The sequence below is a fragment of the Schistocerca americana genome, chromosome 5 (genome assembly GCF_021461395.2).
Source record: "Schistocerca americana isolate TAMUIC-IGC-003095 chromosome 5, iqSchAmer2.1, whole genome shotgun sequence".
In the NCBI taxonomy this organism is placed as follows: domain Eukaryota; kingdom Metazoa; phylum Arthropoda; class Insecta; order Orthoptera; family Acrididae; genus Schistocerca; species Schistocerca americana.
In genome coordinates this window covers 187,486,347-187,505,399 of record NC_060123.1, presented here as the reverse complement: position 1 = coordinate 187,505,399, position 19,053 = coordinate 187,486,347, and positions in this window count along the sequence as shown.

The following is a 19,053-nucleotide window of genomic DNA, read 5'->3' as shown; positions in this document are numbered from 1 at the left end:
GGACGTGGCTGGCAAGGAGGGGAAGAATGACAATGTGCACTCCCTGTGCATACCGGGTGGAGTCATCCCAGATGTGGAAAGCTTCCTTCCGGTTGCCATGAAGAGCACAGGGTGCAGCCAACTGCGGGTGGTGCCTCAGGTCGGTACCAATGATGTGTGTTAGGATCAGAAGAGATGCTCTGTGGTATCGTGCGGCTAACAGAAGTGGTAAAGGCTGCCAATCTTGTTTGCGAGATGAAAGGAGACCTCACCATTTGCAGCATAGTCGACAGGACCCATTGCTAACCATTGCTGCAGAACCGAGTGGAGGTTCTGAATCAGAGTCTCAAACTGTTTTGTGACCATGTAGGCTGCAGATTCCTCGACTTGCGCCATAGGATGCTTGGTTTACGGGTCCCGCTGAATATGTCAAGAGTCCACTGTTTTGCAGGAGGTGGCTACACGGGTATTAATGGCTGTGTAGCGTGGACTGTGCAGTTTTTTAGGTTAGAAGGTTTAGGAGAAATACAAAAAGGGATACGTTCTCAAAGGGTGCAGGTCAAACATACGAAGAACGTAGATATAGGAACCAGGTATAATAGCTGTAAATTGTCGTAGCTGTGTTGGGACAGTACTAGAGCCCCAAGCGCTAATAGAAAGCACTGATGCTCAAATCGATTTAGGCACTGAACGCTGCCGAAAGTCGGGATAAGTTCAGTCGAAATTTTTGCGATGAACCTAACGGTGTTACGATAGGATAGACAAAACGCAATTGATGGTGGATTGTTTGTTGTTCTTAAAAGTAGTTTATCTTGTAGCGAAATTGAAGTATGTAGTTCCTGTGAGTTAGTATGGGCAGAGATCGTTCCTGGCAACGGGAGCCCGCATCTCGTGGTCGTGCGGTAGCGTTCTCGCTTCCCACGCCCGGGTTCCCGGGTTCGATTCCCGGCGGGGTCAGGGATTTTCTCTGCCTCGTGATGGCTGGGTGTTGTGTGCTGTCCTTAGGTTAGTTAGGTTTAAGTAGTTCTAAGTTCTAGGGGACTTATGACCACAGCAGTTGAGTCCCATAGTGCTCAGAGCCATTTGAACCATTTTTTTGGCAACGGGAATAAAATAAAAACTGGATCCTTTTACCCACCTCCTAAGTTAGATGATACAATTGCTCAAAGGTTCAAAGAAAACCCGAGTTTGATATCAAACACGTACCCGACTCATACAATTACAGTTGGTGGTGACTTCAATTTACCCTCGATATGATGGTGAAAATACATGTGTAAATCCGGAGGTAAGCATAAAACATCATCAGAAACAGTGCAAAACGCATTCTCTGAAAATTACCTCGAGCAGTTAGTTCATCAGCCCACGCGAATAGTAAACGGTTGTGAAAACACACTTGACGTCTTAGCAACAAATAATCCTGAGCTAATAACGAGCATCAAAACGGACACAGAGATTGGTGAACAAAGGGTTGTCGTAGTGAGACTGAATATTGCAACTCCAGTAAACGGTTGTGAAAACACACTTGACGTCTTAGCAACAAATAATCCTGAGCTAATAACGAGCATCAAAACGGACACAGAGATTGGTGAACAAAGGGCTGTCGTAGTAAGACTGAATATTGCAACTCCCAAATCCTCCAAAAATAAACGAAAAAGCAGATAAAAATTCATTTGACGCCTTACTGAGAGACAATCTCCACTCCTTCCAAGTTAACAATGTGACTTGAATTCAAAGAAATAGTATCGACAGCAGTTGAGATATTTATACCAAATAAACAACAAACGACGAAGCTGATCCCCCTTGGTACACAAAACGGGTAAGAACAACGAAGAAAGCTCTCCGAATTTAAACGAAGACAGAGTCTCCAAGATCGGCGATATTTTAGACAAAGTATCGACGACAGTGCTGCGTAAGATAGTTACTAAACCCACCCTTTCGAAATTCCTTCACCAAAGAAGACGAAGTAGATACTTCAGAATTCGAACCAAGAACATGAGTAATTTAGAAGTAGATCTTCTCGGAGTAGTGAAGCAACTTAAATCACTTAATAAAAGCAACTCTTCGGTCCATACTGTATACCAGTTAGGTTCCTTTCAGAGTATGCTGTTGCAATAGCTGCATACTTAACAATCATATACAATCGCTCGCTTCACGAAAGATCCGTACTCAAAGACTGGAAAATTGCACAGGTCACACCAATTGTGGGGCGGCTGGTGGAATTTTTGTTGCTATTTAAAATGTTTCAATGTTGAAACATTTCCCGGCCGGTTAACCATATGAGGGGCGGCGGGTGGAATTAATTCTTATATAAATGTTCCTATTATTTACGCTGTTGTTTATGCTGTCTTTCGCCGTTCCCAACACTGGCTCTCTAACTACAATATTGGCAACCAGAAAGTTATTAGCAAAACGTGAAGCCTGTAATTAGAATTCCTAGTGCCCACTTCATCTGAGAATACACTTATAGTTACAGCTTATAGCTCGAAGGAATTTGGAGATTGTCTGGGATTTATAATCAAAAAAACAGTCGTGAAAAAACGTCCTGTATTCTGAAAGTCACAGATGAAAACAAAAGAATCCACAGAATCTAACTAACAGAGCAGTTCAGAGTCTAATGCGCTGATGCAACTATAAATGTCCAAATTAAATATTTAAATGAATGCTCGCCATAATTTGATGATTACGTTCATCAAACGCCACGCTAAATAATGGTAGAATGTTTGTCCCGCGGCGGCACGTGAAAATACGACAATACGCAAACTGAAGATCGATAATTAAAGTCATCCGAGATTAACACTTCACTCGAAAATGATTTCATGGTTACGCGTATCCCGAGTAACTTAATACGGCATCCGAGGGTGTTTGTAGCAATGATACCGACGCGACGCGACTACCGACACAGATGGCGTGCTATTCAGCGTCTGGAGAGAACTGGGGCCTTACTTCCTCGCGCAGCGTTCTTATATATAAAGCCGCGGTGCGGACGGCTAAGGGAACGCCTGATCAAATCGGCTCTCCCGACTAGCCGCTGGGCTAGTAATGCACCACATTAAGTTACCGAATAAATCATAGTTTCTTTTGCTGATGGCCGATGAAGCTCTCAATTTAAATGTGCATTCAGCACACAGGTAAGTAATCATGATAAAAGTTTGACGTGGCTAAGTTAAATATTTTGGGCGAGAGAATTAATTTAATTACACTGCACGCAGTAGACAAGCTCTGAACTGGCCCTTTGGAGATACGCTATAGCTATAGTTTTATAGATATCCAAATGAAACTTCTCACATCCTTATGGTTATAGCGGATCTCCATTCTACTTAAATATAAACATCCTAGCCTTATTTATTAGCCTACTTAATCTATCTTGCTTCCTTAAGTTTTAAGACAAAAACCAGAAAATTATGAATTTCAACTAAAATCTTAATTTGTGAGATCCAAAGTACTGTTTCTATTAAATTATTATTGAAAAGGAATCTAAGTATAAATTTTTAAATCTCTAGCTCTTTTCTGTTGCGCCAATGATTTTTACAGAAAAACGTCCAAATTTCGAAAATGGTTAAAGTTATTGAACTGATATTCAACACATATTAATTTAGTATTACTCCTGACATGCTAGAAACATTTTAGGTTATTTACTTGATTTTTAAAGTACTGCGCAACATTTATGACGTCAGAGCTAGTTACAGCGGACTGGCGGGCACACAATGGAAAGATTGATGTGCATTTATTACGGCTTGAGTAGGCTGCTTCCCTACACAATATCCAAGAAAGGTAATAGGAGTAATCCACTAAACTACAGGCCCATATTGTTAACGTCTGTTTGCGGTAGGATTTTGGTACATATATTGTGTTCGAACATTATAAATTATCTCGAAGAGAATGGTCTATTGACAAATAGTCAACACGGATTTAAAAAAAACGTCGCTCTTGTGAAACACAACCATCTATTTACACGAACGAAGTGTTGAGTGCTACTGACAAAGGATTTCAAACTGGTTCAGCATTTTTAGAATTCCAAAAGAGTTTTGACACTGTACCACACAAGCGGCTTGTAGGAAACTGTGTGCTTATGCAGCATAGTCTCATGTGATTGGATTCGTGGTTTCCTGCCAGAGAGGTCACAGTTCATAGTAACCCACAGAAAGTCATTGAGTAAAATCAGAATCAATATCTGGCGTTCCCCAAAGTAGTGTTATAGACACCCTGCTGTTCCTTGAGCAGCCGTCTTCGGTTGTTTACAGATGATGCTGCCGTTTATCATAAGATCAAAACAAATTGTAAAACGATTTAGAAAGGATATCAGAATGGTGCGAAAATTGGCAACTGATCCTGGATAATGAGAAGTGTGAAATCATCCTCATGAATGCTAAAAGGAATCTCTTAAACTTCGGTTACACGATAAATAGGTCGTAAATTCAACTAAATATCTAGGAATTACAACTACAAACAATTTAAATTGGAAAGAACAATAGGAAATGTTGTTGAGAAGCCGAACTAAAGACTGCGTTTTATTGGCAGAAGACTTAAAAATGCAACAGATCCACTAAAGAGACTGCCTACACTACGCTTGTCCGTCCTCTTTTAGAATAGTGCTGTGCGGTGTGGGATCCTCACCAGCTAGGACTGACGCAGAACATAGAGGAAGTTCAAAGAAGAGCAGCACGTTTTGTATTATCGCGAAATAGAGGAGAGACTGTCATGGACATGGTACAGGATTTGAGGTAGACACAATTAAAAGAAACGCGTTTTTCGTTGCTGGGGAACTTTCTCACGAAATTTCAGTCACCAACTTTATCCACCGAATACGAAAGTATTTTGTTGACGCCGATCTACATAGGGGGAAACGATCATCATAATAAAAGAAGGTAAATCATAACACACACGGAAAGATATAGGTGTTCGCTTTTTCCGAGCACTGGTCGTGGAATAATAAGAGAATTATTGTAAAGATGGTTGGACGAAACCCCTGGGAGGCTCTTAAGTGAGATTTGCAGAGTATCCATGTAGATGTAGATGTAGATGAAACAGGTCCAGAGCTTTTGTAATTTGTTCGTGCTATTCTGAATACTGCACTGGGACGGATGTGACATCCCAGCTGGTCGGAAGTAAGTCCTATTGGGGTCGGATCTGGGGACCTCGCTGGCCACACGAGTACCTCGACGTCAGGCAGACAGTTCATCCAGACACGTGCCGTGTCTTGACGAGCATTATTTCGTTCAAAAATACAATTGCGTAAGTGCTAACACAGGAGGATGCAGGATTTCCGTAAAGTGGTGTAGTCCCCTCATTCATCTGTGACCTGAAGTTACACCCAATGGCTCTCCACACCGTAACGCCAGCAGTAACACCGCTGTGATCCTCTGAAACCATTGGTCAGCAGCCCGTGCTTATTGTCACAGCACCACTCCATATGCTCACATTTTTGTAGTGGTGTTAACAGAAACCTACGCATGGGACGGTAATCACCAAGTACGGTTGCTAGTAGCCTCCGATCATTAGTGCGAGTAGACACAATTATTGCACAGAGTCCATTGTCAGTTTTCGGATGGCACACGCAGATAAGAAGGGGTTTTGATGATGAGTATGCCTGCTCTCACGTTCCAGTGCATCATCAAGCCACTGTCACATATGAGTGCCACAAAGATCTAGATACTGCACGATTCGCCCACCAGGCCAAATACAGATCCAAAATGAGGCCCTTTCAAATTCTGTCAGATACTGAAAGCGCTGTCTCACAGGTTAGGCTCTTTTAGTGATCACTCAGTATCTGATGTCGTTCATGTTCTTTACTTACCGTAAAAAGCCTGGTTATTGTTGTTGTGGTATTCAGTCCAGAGACTAGTTTGATGCAGCTTTCCATGCTACTCCCTGTGCAAGCTTCTTCATCTCCGAGTAACTACGGCAACCTACATCCTTCTGAATCTGCTTTGTGTATTCATCTCTAGGTCTCCCTCTACGATTTTTACCCTCTGCGCCTCCCTAAAATACTAAATTGATGATCCCTTGATGCCTCAGAACGTGTCCTACTAACCGGTTCCTTCTTCTAGTAAAGTTGTGCCACAAATTCCTCTTCTTCCCAATTCTATGCAGTACCCCCTCATTCGTTACGTGATATACCCATCTAATCTTCAGCATTCTTCTATAACACCACATTTCGAAAGCTTCTATTCTCTTCTTGTCTAAACTGTTTATCGTCCACTTTTCACTTCCATACATGGCTACACTCCATACAAAAACTTACAGAAAATCCTTCCTGACACTTAAATCTATACTCGATACTAACAGATTTCTCTCCTTCAGAAACGCTTTCCTTGCCATTGCCAGTCTACATTTTATATCCTCTCTACTTCGACCATCATCAGCTATTTTGCTCCCCAAATAGCAAAATTCATCTACTACTAGAGGTGTCCATGTCCCGCTTTTAACCCGCCCATGCTTGCCCGGTGGCCAGGCGGGCAGGCCGCCGCTCGTTGTCAACAGAACGGGCAGGCTGCTTCACTCCCAGCCAAGCCAAGCAGAACCCAACCCGGGCAGGCTGCGGGAAACTTGCTTGCCTGCCCACATTACTGCTGAGCTGCGCTACGCAGCCGTTTAGTCTGCGCGCGTCATTGTCGTATTATGAACGTTAATCAAAAGTTTTTATTTTACCTAAGCACCAAAAGACAAACCCCAACATTATATATATATGTATTAATTTCAGGTAAAAAAAATATTGGTTTTATTTGTATATTCCTCCTTTACGCGTATATTTCGGGCTTCTTATAAATAAAAATTAATTGCCAAATGTGTTGATAAGCGTAAAACTCGAGAACGCCTGGACCAGTTCGGCTAAATGTTTTTTGCTGTGTTCGTAATTCTCAGGACAAGGTTTTTAAGAAATAAAATTTTTCGAAAATTGACCGAAAAATTGGAAAATTTGACAAAAACTGAAAGTGCGTTTTCATTGTGTCCGTGTGTTTGTATTGCATACAATCTTGATGAAATTTTGCACACTATACCTTGAAACCTAGAGGAAGGTCACAGTCTACATAAAATTTCATATGGTGCATGGCAGAGGTTCCATTACATAACGGAACTCGACAAATTGTACGTATTTATTCCGATCTTGATGAAATTTGGCACACTTGATATTCAAAGCAGGATGAAGGGCGCTGCCTGCTTAAAATTCTGAATGGTGCATGGCGGAGGGTACTTTACGTACACACTTCTACACCAACCTACAATTTTATTCCGATATTGAAGAAATTTTGCACACTTGACCATCAAGAGGAACATCACAGTCTACATAATATTTCGGACAGTACATTGAAGAGAGTACCCTACAAAAGATTTTGACATCGTTTGTGGGTTACCATGAAAGTTTACTATGTACGCATGTTTCCATGGAGAAGGTTTTTGAATATTTACATGTGCATGTATATGTATATATATATGTGTATATATGTTTATGTATATATATGTATATATATGTATATGTATATGCGTATATATATGTATATATGTATGTATATGTATATATATATATGTATTTGTCTATATATATATATATATATATATATATATATATATACATTTCTTTTAAACGAAATGTCTATGATCTTTTTGAAATTTGAGAGCTGTCTGACACATTCACAGTCATCGTGTTGGACAATTCGCGCACAGCAAATGTCGTTTAACAGTTGCAAACCATTTTTGGTTGAGTGAACGTGTTATATTGGCTGCAAAAAACATTGATGTTAACGAAATGAATTTTCAGATTCAAAATATGACACCGGGCGAATTGTTGACATACAAGTCGGTTTATTCCGTTACTAACCAAGATGATGTAGTCAACTATCCTACGGAATTTTTAAATTCGCTGGATTTCCCCGGATTACCGCTTCCCAATCTGTAATTAAGTCGGATCGGCAATCATGTTGCGAAAGGTAAACCAGCCACGTCTTTGTAATGGCACCCGGCTTGCGGGGAAGAAGTTAAAGAACAACGTAATCGAAGCCACAATTTTAAAAGGAAAGTACAAAGGTGAGGACAGTTTGATTCCAATATCACTAAGATTCCGACCGACATGCCATTCGACTTTAAACGGTTATAATTTCCAGTGCAGCTTACATTTGCCATGTCGATAGATAAATCGCAGGGGCATTTGTTATATGTTTGTGGCATCAATCTTGAAAATCATGTTTTTCACATGGCTATTTGTATGTCGCATATTGCCCTGTCGGGACACCTTCAACTTCATTTGTTTACGCACCAGAAAACAAAACTATCAATGCTGCGTATAAAAAAGTATTACAATAAATGCTACCTAGCAATAAATTTTGACACTGATTCACTGATCACCACAAAAGTTAACAGATATATATGAGTTTTCATAGATAGATGAAGAGGAGATGAACTGAGGTGGCGGAATCCAACAGAGAGAGGACGAGGAGAAGGATAGAGGGGGGGGGGGGGGAGATGGGCCAAGGGATGGGTTCAAAAATGGTTCAAATGGCCCTGAGCAATATGGGACTTAACTTCTGAGGTCATCAGTCCCCTAGAAATTAGAACTACTTAAACCTAACTAAACTAAGGACATCACACACATCCATGCCCGAGGCAGGATTCGAACCTGCAACCGTAGCGGTCGCGCGGTTCCAGACTGTAGCGCCTAGAACTGCTTGGCGACTTCGGCCGGCCAAGGGATGGGGAGTAGGGGGGGGGGGAGGTGATCAAAGAGATAGTGGGAGAGGACTAAATGGATAGAGAGAAAATACGGGAGGGAAGATGGACTACGAGAGTATGGAATAAATAAATGCCCAGGCAACGCAATGCAGTCTGTGCTGCACTTTTCAACACCGAAACGGATGGATATTTGTACTAAAGAAGTGAACCTCCACCCCCCAAAAAGAAGATTGGTCACCTCCCCAGAAGAATAAATTATCTACGCCCCTATTAACCACTCTACTGCAATGACAACCAAATTAAGATTTTGGAAGTCTAGATTCTTTAACTTTAGTATGTTTCAGCCAAGTATGACACCAATTATATAAATATTTAACTACGTTTCCAGGATGTATTTTACTAGTTCTGTGAATTCATTCGAAGTTGGAAAAATCATTCTAAATTGCCAAAATGCATTTTAACAAAATCGAAGGACTTGTTTCGTATCCAGTTCGTCTAAAAACTATAGAACTGGGAATACAATGGCGACCCTGAGCCATTTTTCGCGGCTCCTACGTTTGCGTCATGAGAGTCCACACTTGTAGTCTAGGTCTGCATCATGAGGGACCATATTTCGGACCATCATGATGCAGACTAAGACGACGAGTGTTTACTTGCATGATGCAAATCTAAACGACGACTCTAGACCCTCATAACACAGACCTAAACGACGAGTCTGAATCCTCATGACGCAGATATAGACGCTGTGGAGAGTGGATCAGAGTTTCCATTATATTCCTACTACAATACATTCATGGAAAAAGACGCTCTTCATTTTAGGAGTATTTGTAGTGTCTAGGTCTTCAGCATCTTGACTCTGCATGTGGGATTCCCCTTAATATAGAAATACAAGAATAAAATTACATTTTGCAATGTGTGTGGAACTCAACAAAATAAATTGTAATTTAAACTCATGATGTTTATTGCCTTACTCCACAAATGAATATTTTATTTTGCAGAACACTTTATCAACATAAAATCTTTACAAATTTTCCTTCAGTTCCCCTGAAAGTATTTTTAGGAGTATCTGGTTTGGCCTAAATAATATTTGGCTACTTTTGCAAACCCAAGTAACAGAAAATGGTTTACAAACAATAATTAATGTCACTTGGAAGGATTGAAATCAAAAAGTTTAGTCTAAAATAAAAATGAACTGTATGCATTACAAAATTTCTATCTCAGAAATTGACGCCCAGAAAGCACAAGAAAGAAATCTGCACTCTTAATTAGTAAATTTGCGCTCAAACTCATAGTTTCCCGTTTAATGTTCTACTGTATTTTCAATGTGTCTGCTGATTAGTGTTTGAATTAATTATGACGAGATCGTTAAGTCTGTCTGCATTAAGACGTGATCGTTTATCGCTAATTAGGTTTCCAGCGCAACTAAAAATTCTCTCACTAGACGCACTAGTGGCTGGTATATTTAATATTTTTCTTGCCACACACGCAAGTCGAGGAAGTCGTTGGGAGTTATTTTTCCACCACTGTAGAATATCTCCCTCGTTCACACAGTGTTCTTACAAATATCTGCTGACTTTATCATGTAGGAGAGGAGGCTCTTCTGCCCAGTCCTCAAATTTCGCCATTTTGTACGGCCCTGGATTTGTTTCTTGGTTGCTGTGATTGGGCACTTGTACTGAAACTGTACAGGTTCCAATTAATATTTGCAGAATAATGTGAAGATCGTACTACACATAGTTGAAATTATAATAGGTTTTAGATGATGCTATCATTTATCGTCCTGTAAAGTCACCAGAAGATCAAAACTAACTGCAGGACAATTTAAATAAGGTATATATTTTTGGTGTGAAAATTAGCACTTGGCAATAAATAATGACAAGAGCGAGGTTATCCCTGTGTGTACTAAACTAAGTCCGTTAAACGTCGTTTACAAGATCAACCAGTCAAATCTAAAGGCTGTAGATTCTACTTAATACCTCTGATTACAATTACGACCTACTTAAATAGGAATGGACACACAGAAAATGCTGTAGGCGTTTTAATGACAAAACACTCTTTTGGAGCATTGCTACGAAGTTGGAGAGCCTTGCTATTGACGGAAGAGGTCGAAAGAGTCTAAATAAGGGCAGCTGGTTTGGTATTATCGTAAAACAGGGGAAAGATTGTCGCGGAAATTACACAAGAGTTGGGGTGGTAATCATTTCAACAATGGCGTTTTTTGACGTGGCGCGATCTATATATGAAATTTCGATCACCAACTTACACCTCCGAATTCGAAGAGATATTGTTGAGTCCCATATACATTGGAAGAAATGATCATCAGAATAAAATACAAAAAAGCAGCGCTCAGACGGAGAGCTGTAGGTGTTCTATCCCGCGCGAAATTCGAGAAAAGGAGACAAATAAGTTGAAAGTGGTTCGATGAACCCTCAACTAAGCACTTGCGTGTGTCTTGCAGAGTAACCATGTACATGTAGATGAAGAATATATGCATTATCTTAGGAGCTTACCTTCAGCACACATCTGTCGTGCTGCTTGGTAAACTTCAATTTTTTCATCCTCGGTTAACTTTCTTAATGTGCGGTAGTTAGCCACCATAAACGTTGCAATTTTATGCAACATACTAACGCACATTTTCTGTTCTAGGAAGGCGTCAGCGGCTTGTTTCAAAGGTATCATGTCCTGAAAATACATTTTCTCAACATACATATTTCACAAGTGGTTCTATAATATTCAGATGGAATAAAATTACAAACCTCTTCATCGTTATCCCGTACGGTACAGTGAGTTCTTAAGGCATAAAACCACGGTAGAACTAAATGTAGGGTTGGATTCTTGTCACTCTCTAGATCAACTGTGGCTTCTTTAAACGGCTTAAGAAATTCTATAAGCTGGCCAGTTCTATGGTGGTGATAACCCAGCATCTTATCAGAGGCACCTTCATTATGTAAAACAGCCTTCACTGAATCAATCTGAGAATGGACTGATACAAGCATGTCAAAATAACTATTACAACGAGTTGAAACCCACTGCTTTAAAGATGAGTTCAGTCTCACACAGAGACCTCTTCTCTTGAAGTACGAAACCGTAGCCCGCACTGTATTAAGAATGGCTAATATATTTGGAACATTTTCTTTCAAAAACTGTTCGCTCAGAACATGTTTCAAGACTGTGTTTATACTATGAGCCATGCATGGAAAACGCTGATATACTTTCGAGAGCTTTGACAATGTTACTGCCCTGGTCTGTGACAAACGTAATTTTGGCAATGTCTTCACGAGAAACACCCATAGTTTCTAAGCCATCTTCCAACTCGTTTCGAATATTCGAGCCAGTTTTTGGGCAGTCAGGAAACGCAGAGCACATTAGTACATATTTATTCAAACGCCAGTCTGAATTTATGTAATGCATTGTCATGGACATGTAATGCACCCCTTTGTAATTGTCTGTCCATAGATCAATTGTACTGGCACATATACCAGAACGAATCGCATGCACTATATCTGGGAGCATTTTGCTGCGCACTTTATCAGCTAAGGTTTGAACTTTCCTAGCTACTGTCACTCGTGAAGGCATAACATTTTTAATATCAACTGAGCCATATTTTTTACCTATGTCGATCAGTGTCTGCCCTAAATTAAGAAATCCTTCTCCCTCTATACTGCTAAATGGTCTCAGGTCCTTAGCACACATTTCGTCGCACTTTTCGGCCACTAAATCTTTGTCCTCTTTCAAGATATTTACGGAGTGAGGGAACTGCTTGTCAAATTTGCACACATGTCGTAACATACTCAAGGTTCCCGAATAAGTACTTAAGAGCTTTTTACATAGTTTGCATTGAGACACACCTACCGATTTATTTGAAGCGGCCTCATAAACACACGAAAACGTTTCCCATGCGGCACTTGTGCTCTGTTTCGTTACCAGCATGTATTCGCCAGTTGTCAATTTTTTTTCAATCTCACTAAAGTTCGACCTATTCATTGTGCTGCCTCCACCGTTGCGATAAATGAACTGCAGGCTAACTACCTGGCTACTCTAGTCACGGTAGCTTGACAGCGCAACCTGTTGTCAGGCGCAGCAAGCTGAGCGGGTCCCGTGAAGCTTGGCAGGCTTGCGGGAACCCAGGTAGCCCGGACTTGCGGGAGCCCGTATCGCCCGCATTGCCCACTATGTCTCAGTACACGCGCACTCTTGTGTTTACATCGCGGCAGGCTGACCTGCATGAATGGTTGCAGAGGTGCTAGGGGCAAGCAGGCTGCAAGGGGAATTTGTACACCTCTGTCTACTACTCTGTCTCATTTCCTAATCTAATTCCCTCAGCATCACCTGATTTAATTTGACTACATTCCATTATCCTCGTTTTGCTTTTGTTGATGTTCATCTCATATCCTCCTTTCAAGACACTGTCCATTCCGTTCAGCTGCTCTTCCAGGTACTTTACTGTCCCAGACAGAATTACAATGTCATCGGCAAACTTCAAAATTTTTATTTCTTCCCCCTGGATTTTGATTCCTAATTCAAATTTTTCTTTTGTTTCCTCTACTGCTTGCTCAATATAGAGATTGAATAACGTTGGCGATAGGCTGCAACCCTGTCTCACTCCCTTCTCAACCACTGCTTCCCTTTCATGCCCCTCGACTCTTATAACTGCCATCCGGTTTCTGTGGAAATTGTATATAGCCTTTCGTTCACCGTATTTGACCCCTACCGCCTTCAGAATTTGAAAGAGAATATTCCAGTCAACATTGTCAAAAGCTTTCTCTAAGTCTACAAATGCTAAAACGTTAGTTTGCCTTTCCTTAATCTATATTCTAAGGCAAGTCGTAGGGTCAGTATTGCCTGACGTGTGCCACCATTTCTACGGAATCCAAACTGATCTTCCCCAAGGTCGGCTTCTACGTTTTTCCATAAACAAGGTTTAAATGTGTAAGGACACTCACTCCTGTCCACTGCACAACTTAACGATTGGAACATGCTATTTGCGTCTAACAATACGACACGAAGCAGCAGGGCCATAATTACCAAACATACACAGCTTGTCTCAAACAATGTTTATCAGCTTGCACAATTTAAATACAATAAAACAGGTATATTTTTGACGACCTAACAGGAGCTCAATAAAAATTTTTCTTAACCCACTGTTAAAATGTGCATAACAAATGCATAAAACATTAACAACATTTCTGTTGGTGTAAATACTTAATACAATCAAAATTTGTCAAACCCTGACCCACAAGATTATCCTCTACAATGACTTCTCTTTTGCAATATAAATTCATACCAATCTACAACATTACGGCATAACACAAAGCACACAAGAAACAATAAAGCAACTTCTGAAACGTCAACGCTCGGCAAAGAAGACACAGGGCACACGAACTTCTGACTAAGAAATAATCCAGTTGATGCCATTACAGGTAGGTACTAATTAAATAACAAACAATTAATAAAAAACAGCGCCTCAGCATCTAAACATTCCCTGAGAACGTACGCGCATGAAACCCCCCTTTATGAAAATCAAACTTCACAAGCAGCATACAAGATACAAATATGATACAAATGGCTGATAAGGATATACAGAATTAATAAGGTGGAGCCTCCAGCAATCTAATCGGGCACTAATTACAGAGCGAAACCCCGTTTTAAAGGTTTAAATTCATATTTGGAGCGAAAGGTGCATCCGCCAAAGCGGGGGAGGAACGAGCTACAAAGCTTAACGACCTCACAGAGCCAGGAACAAAGAAAACAGCAATACTCAGCTTAAGAATGAGATCGAGACAGAAGGCCAGCAACATAGAGCCCGGTCTAACGAAACACAGTTCCACTGGCAACGGTCAAGACGTCAAGCCCCGGTGTCACGTCCCACCGTACCGGAGGAAATACACTGCGCTCCACACAACTTGCAATTGCACATTCATGTTACATAAGAGAATAAAACATAACCTTAAATCAGAAAGGCTCAACAATTTTTTTTAACTCAACACCTAAGAGTTCATTTAAACACTGCAATACAATCGGAAATAAAATTGTTCCTTGAAACGTGATAGTAATAGCTGAGTATTACTTTAAACGGGCAAGAGACTATCAGAACTACACTTTCATGGAATCTGATGTAATTTTAGGAAACAGCATAGTAGACACATAAAAAAAGGTTTTGCATCAGCCCGGTTCCCAGAACTCTTGTGGATATTGTATCACAGACACAGTCCCTTTGACTGTTCAGAGATGTCACTAAACCCGCCCATAGCTGTAAAAAAACCATGCATGAGCAGCGCCTATTAGACAGAGGGGTCCGACAACCGATGTTCCAGGTATTCCACCAGGAAGGAGGTACACGGTTCGTGTTGTCTGTAGTTCAATCATGCCTAGACGGTCAATACAGCGGTTCGATCGCGTTCGCATCCTTACTTTGTGCCAGGAAGGACTCCCAACAAGGGAAGTGTCCAGGCGTCTCAGAGTGAACCAAAGCGATGTTGTTCGGACATGGAGGAGATACAGAGAGACAGGAACCGTCGATGACATTCCTCACTCAGGCCGGCCAAGGGCTCCTACTGCAGCGGATGACCGCTACCTACAGAATGTGGCTCGTAGGAACTCTGACAGCAACGCTACCATATTGAATAATGCTTTTCGTGCAGCCACAAGACGTCGTGTTACGACTCAAACTGTACGCAATAGGCTGCATGATGCCCAATTTCACTCCCGACCCCCATGGCGAGATCCATCTTTGCAACCACGACACCATGCAGCGCGGTACAGATGGGCCCAATAACATGCAGAATGAACCGCTCAGGATTGGTATCACGTTCTCTTCACCGATGAGTATCGCATATGCCCCCAACCAGACAATCGTCGAAGACGTGCTTGGAGGCAACCCGGTCAGGCTGAACGCCTTAGATACACTGTACAGCGAGTGCAGCAAGGTGAAGGTTCCCTGCTGTTTTGGGGTGGCGTTATGTGGGGCCGACGTACGCCGCTGATGGTCATGGAAGGCGCCGTAACGGCTGTACTATACGTGAATGGTATCCTCCGACCGATAGTGCAACCATATTGACAGCACATTGGCGAGGCATTCGTCTTCATGGACGACAATTCGCGCCCCCGTCGTGCTCATATAGCGAATGACTTCCTTCAGGATAACGACATCGCTCGACTAGATGGCCAGCATGTTCTCCAGACATGAACCCTATGGAACATGCCTGAGATAGATTGAAAAGGCCTGTTTATGGACGACGTGACCCACCAACCACTCTGAGGGGTCTATGCCGAATCGCCGTTGAGAAGTGGGACAATCTGGACCAACAGTGCCTTGATGAACTTGTGGATAGTATGCCACGACGAATACAGGAACCATCAACGCAAGAGACGTGCTACTGGGTGTTAGAGATACAGAAATCTGGACCACCACCTGTGAAGATCTCGCTGTGTGGTGGTACAACATGCAATGTGTGGTTTTCATGGGCAATAAAAAGGGCGGAAATGATGTTTATGTTGATCTCTATTCCAGTTTTCTGTACACGTTCCGGTACTCTCGGAACCGACGTGATCCAAATGTGTGTATTTCGTTACTAGTAAACTAGGATGCAAATTTTGGCACTTTATCACCAAGGTTAGGGCAATTTTAGATATACCATCACTCAATAATGAGGAGTCCACCGGCTTTCCTTAGTGTTAGCAAACTAAGGTGGAAAGCCCAACCACGTTATCATGCCACGTGTGACATAACTTTGACGTATCAGACTCGTCACTGAAGACAACATTAGTTAATCATTAGCAAATATATATGTCCACAATTGCAAGTTTTAATCCAACACACGCCCTATGCCCAAGCGAACGGTTAATGCCGCTCGACGCTCCGACAAGTTCTTGCTCTCAACATGCACTGCGTGGCGAGGGAAGCCAAACACCACGCTTCATGCCGGAACCCAAACATTTCCGCCGTCTCCGGCCGCAGCACTCCAATAATACTATGCGCAATGAGCATGCACACCTCCCGACCATGCTGTAACCGCAACCGACAGACGCCACAGTGAGGGCTGCGGCCTCGACGCTGCAGACTTCAATAGCCCAACCCGCGATAAACAACCGACCCGCGGCTGGCCAAAGCGACATCGATGGCAAAGATGACACTACAAGAAAGAGGTTATGGCGACAGCCGAGCGATCTATCATCAATAACAGTTGTTAACGTTTTGTCTATGAACTAAGAAGACCTTTGATGGCCTCCTAAGACCACATTGAGTTTCACTCGACAGATTGAAGCTAACTCTGAAAAACATGCGCAGTGCAAGACGCCACTGGGATAGGCTATGCTCTATCAATTTATCACCGAGTATCCCCTCTCTGCATTCGTATCCCTAACTAAGGTCCAGATGTATGGAAAAGTTCTATGCACAAGGAAACGGAAGGAAGGATGTCTCCGACATGTGAACTACACTCATGTCCAACCTTGAACGACTAGAGATAGGACATACATATTCACAGGACATATACATTAATATGTTCTGCAGAAATAATTAGCATTTCAGCATGGACCCTTATAACTCCTTCCATGTGTGATGATGGCAACGTCGCATATAAGGTGCGAATGGCGTCCTGTGGTATCCATCCATGCTACATTCACCTGGTTCCAAAGTTCAGCTGTGGTGGTCGGCATTGGGTCACAGCACTGCACCTGTCGTTTCACCACATCCCACACATCTTCGATTGGCGACAAGTGCGGTGATCTGGCGGGCCAGGACAAAAGGATAACATTCTGTGACACCAAGAAGGCACATGTTCGTGGAGCAGCATGTGGTCGTGCATTGTCTTGCTGAAACATGGCGCCGGCCAGTGTGGCCGAGCGGTTCTAGGCGCTTCAGTCTGGAACCGAGCAACCGCTACGGTCGCAGGTTCGAATCCTGCCTCGGGCATGGATGTGTGTGATGTCCTTAAGTTAGTTAGGTTTAAGTAGTTCTAAGTTCTAGGGGACTGATGACCTCAGAAGTTAAGTTCCATAGTGCTCAGAGACATTTGAACCACTTTTTTGAAACATAGTGTCTGGGGTGTTGTGCAGAAAGGTATGGTCACAGTTCGTAGATGTCATCCACGTAGGGCACATTGGTCATAGTGCTCTGGACACTCAGCAGCTGTGATTTATGGTTGTACTCAATAGCACTCAGCACCATAAGGCCTTGAGCTGTCGCTGTATGTCTTGTGCGAATGCAGTCACTATGATACCTCTTCCCCTGACTGAGGCGAACCAAAATGCGGCCGTCAATTTCAAACAAACAGAAAATTGATTCGTCCGAAAATACTAGCTGATGCCATTCCTGTCCCTAGTCATGTCGTTCTATGCACCATTGCCGTCTAACATGTTTCTCCACATTCGTCAAAGGCAGGCGGAGAAGTGGACGACGCGCATGTAACACATACTTCAATAAACGGCGACAGGCTGCCACCCTTGATAGTGTACGATGTGTTCCACTGTTGTGTCAGATGTGAAGAGGACTGCAATGCCATCCGGATATGATGTCGATGTTTTCGGTGGGTGACCTGAGTAGCGCGACCTGACACATATGGTCGTGTTCTACGGCTTCCCGTGAACCATTCCGCACACACCCGTTGTACTGCCGAAACACTTGGACCGACACGAGCAGCAATTTCCCAGATGGATGCGTCACATTCTCTCATGCTAATAATGCGCGCTCTTTCAAACTCAATGATTTGACGGTACGGTTCGCGCATACATCTGCGAGGCATCCTGCACGACCGCTTAAGTCACATTGATCGATTACCTTCGGTTTATAGCGAAAACCGCAGGCACGTTTTACCTGCGGGTGGTGTTGCGACGCGATATCAACGTTGGCCTTGAACCCGCTGGCCGACATGATTCAAATGCTAATCATTTCTGCTGAACATAGTAATGTACATGTCCTGTGAATATGAACGTCCTATCTCTAGTGGTTCAAGGTGTTCTGTTTTCTTCTGAACATGAGCGTATATTTGTATTCCCTTATAAATATTAAAAAAGTACTATCGACTACCGGACAAGAATTCCGAATCATGTACACTTATTGATTACGAACTTAAATTAATAATCGAAACAAACACTGAAAATAACTGGTTTGGAGAACATGAATACAGATACTCATCCCAAAATCGTAATGAAAATACTTCACTGGGAAAAGAAGTAAATTCCGGCGTTCCCCAAGGAAGTGTTATAGGCCCTCTATTGTTCCTGATCTATATTAACGGCATCGGAGACAATCTGAGTAGCCGTTTTAGATTGCTTGCGGATTATGCTGTCATTTACCGTCTTGTAAAGTCATCAGATGATCAAAACGACTAGCAAAATGATTCAGATAACATATATGTATGGTGCGAAAACTGGCAATTGACTCTGAACAAGGAAAAGTGTGAAGTTATT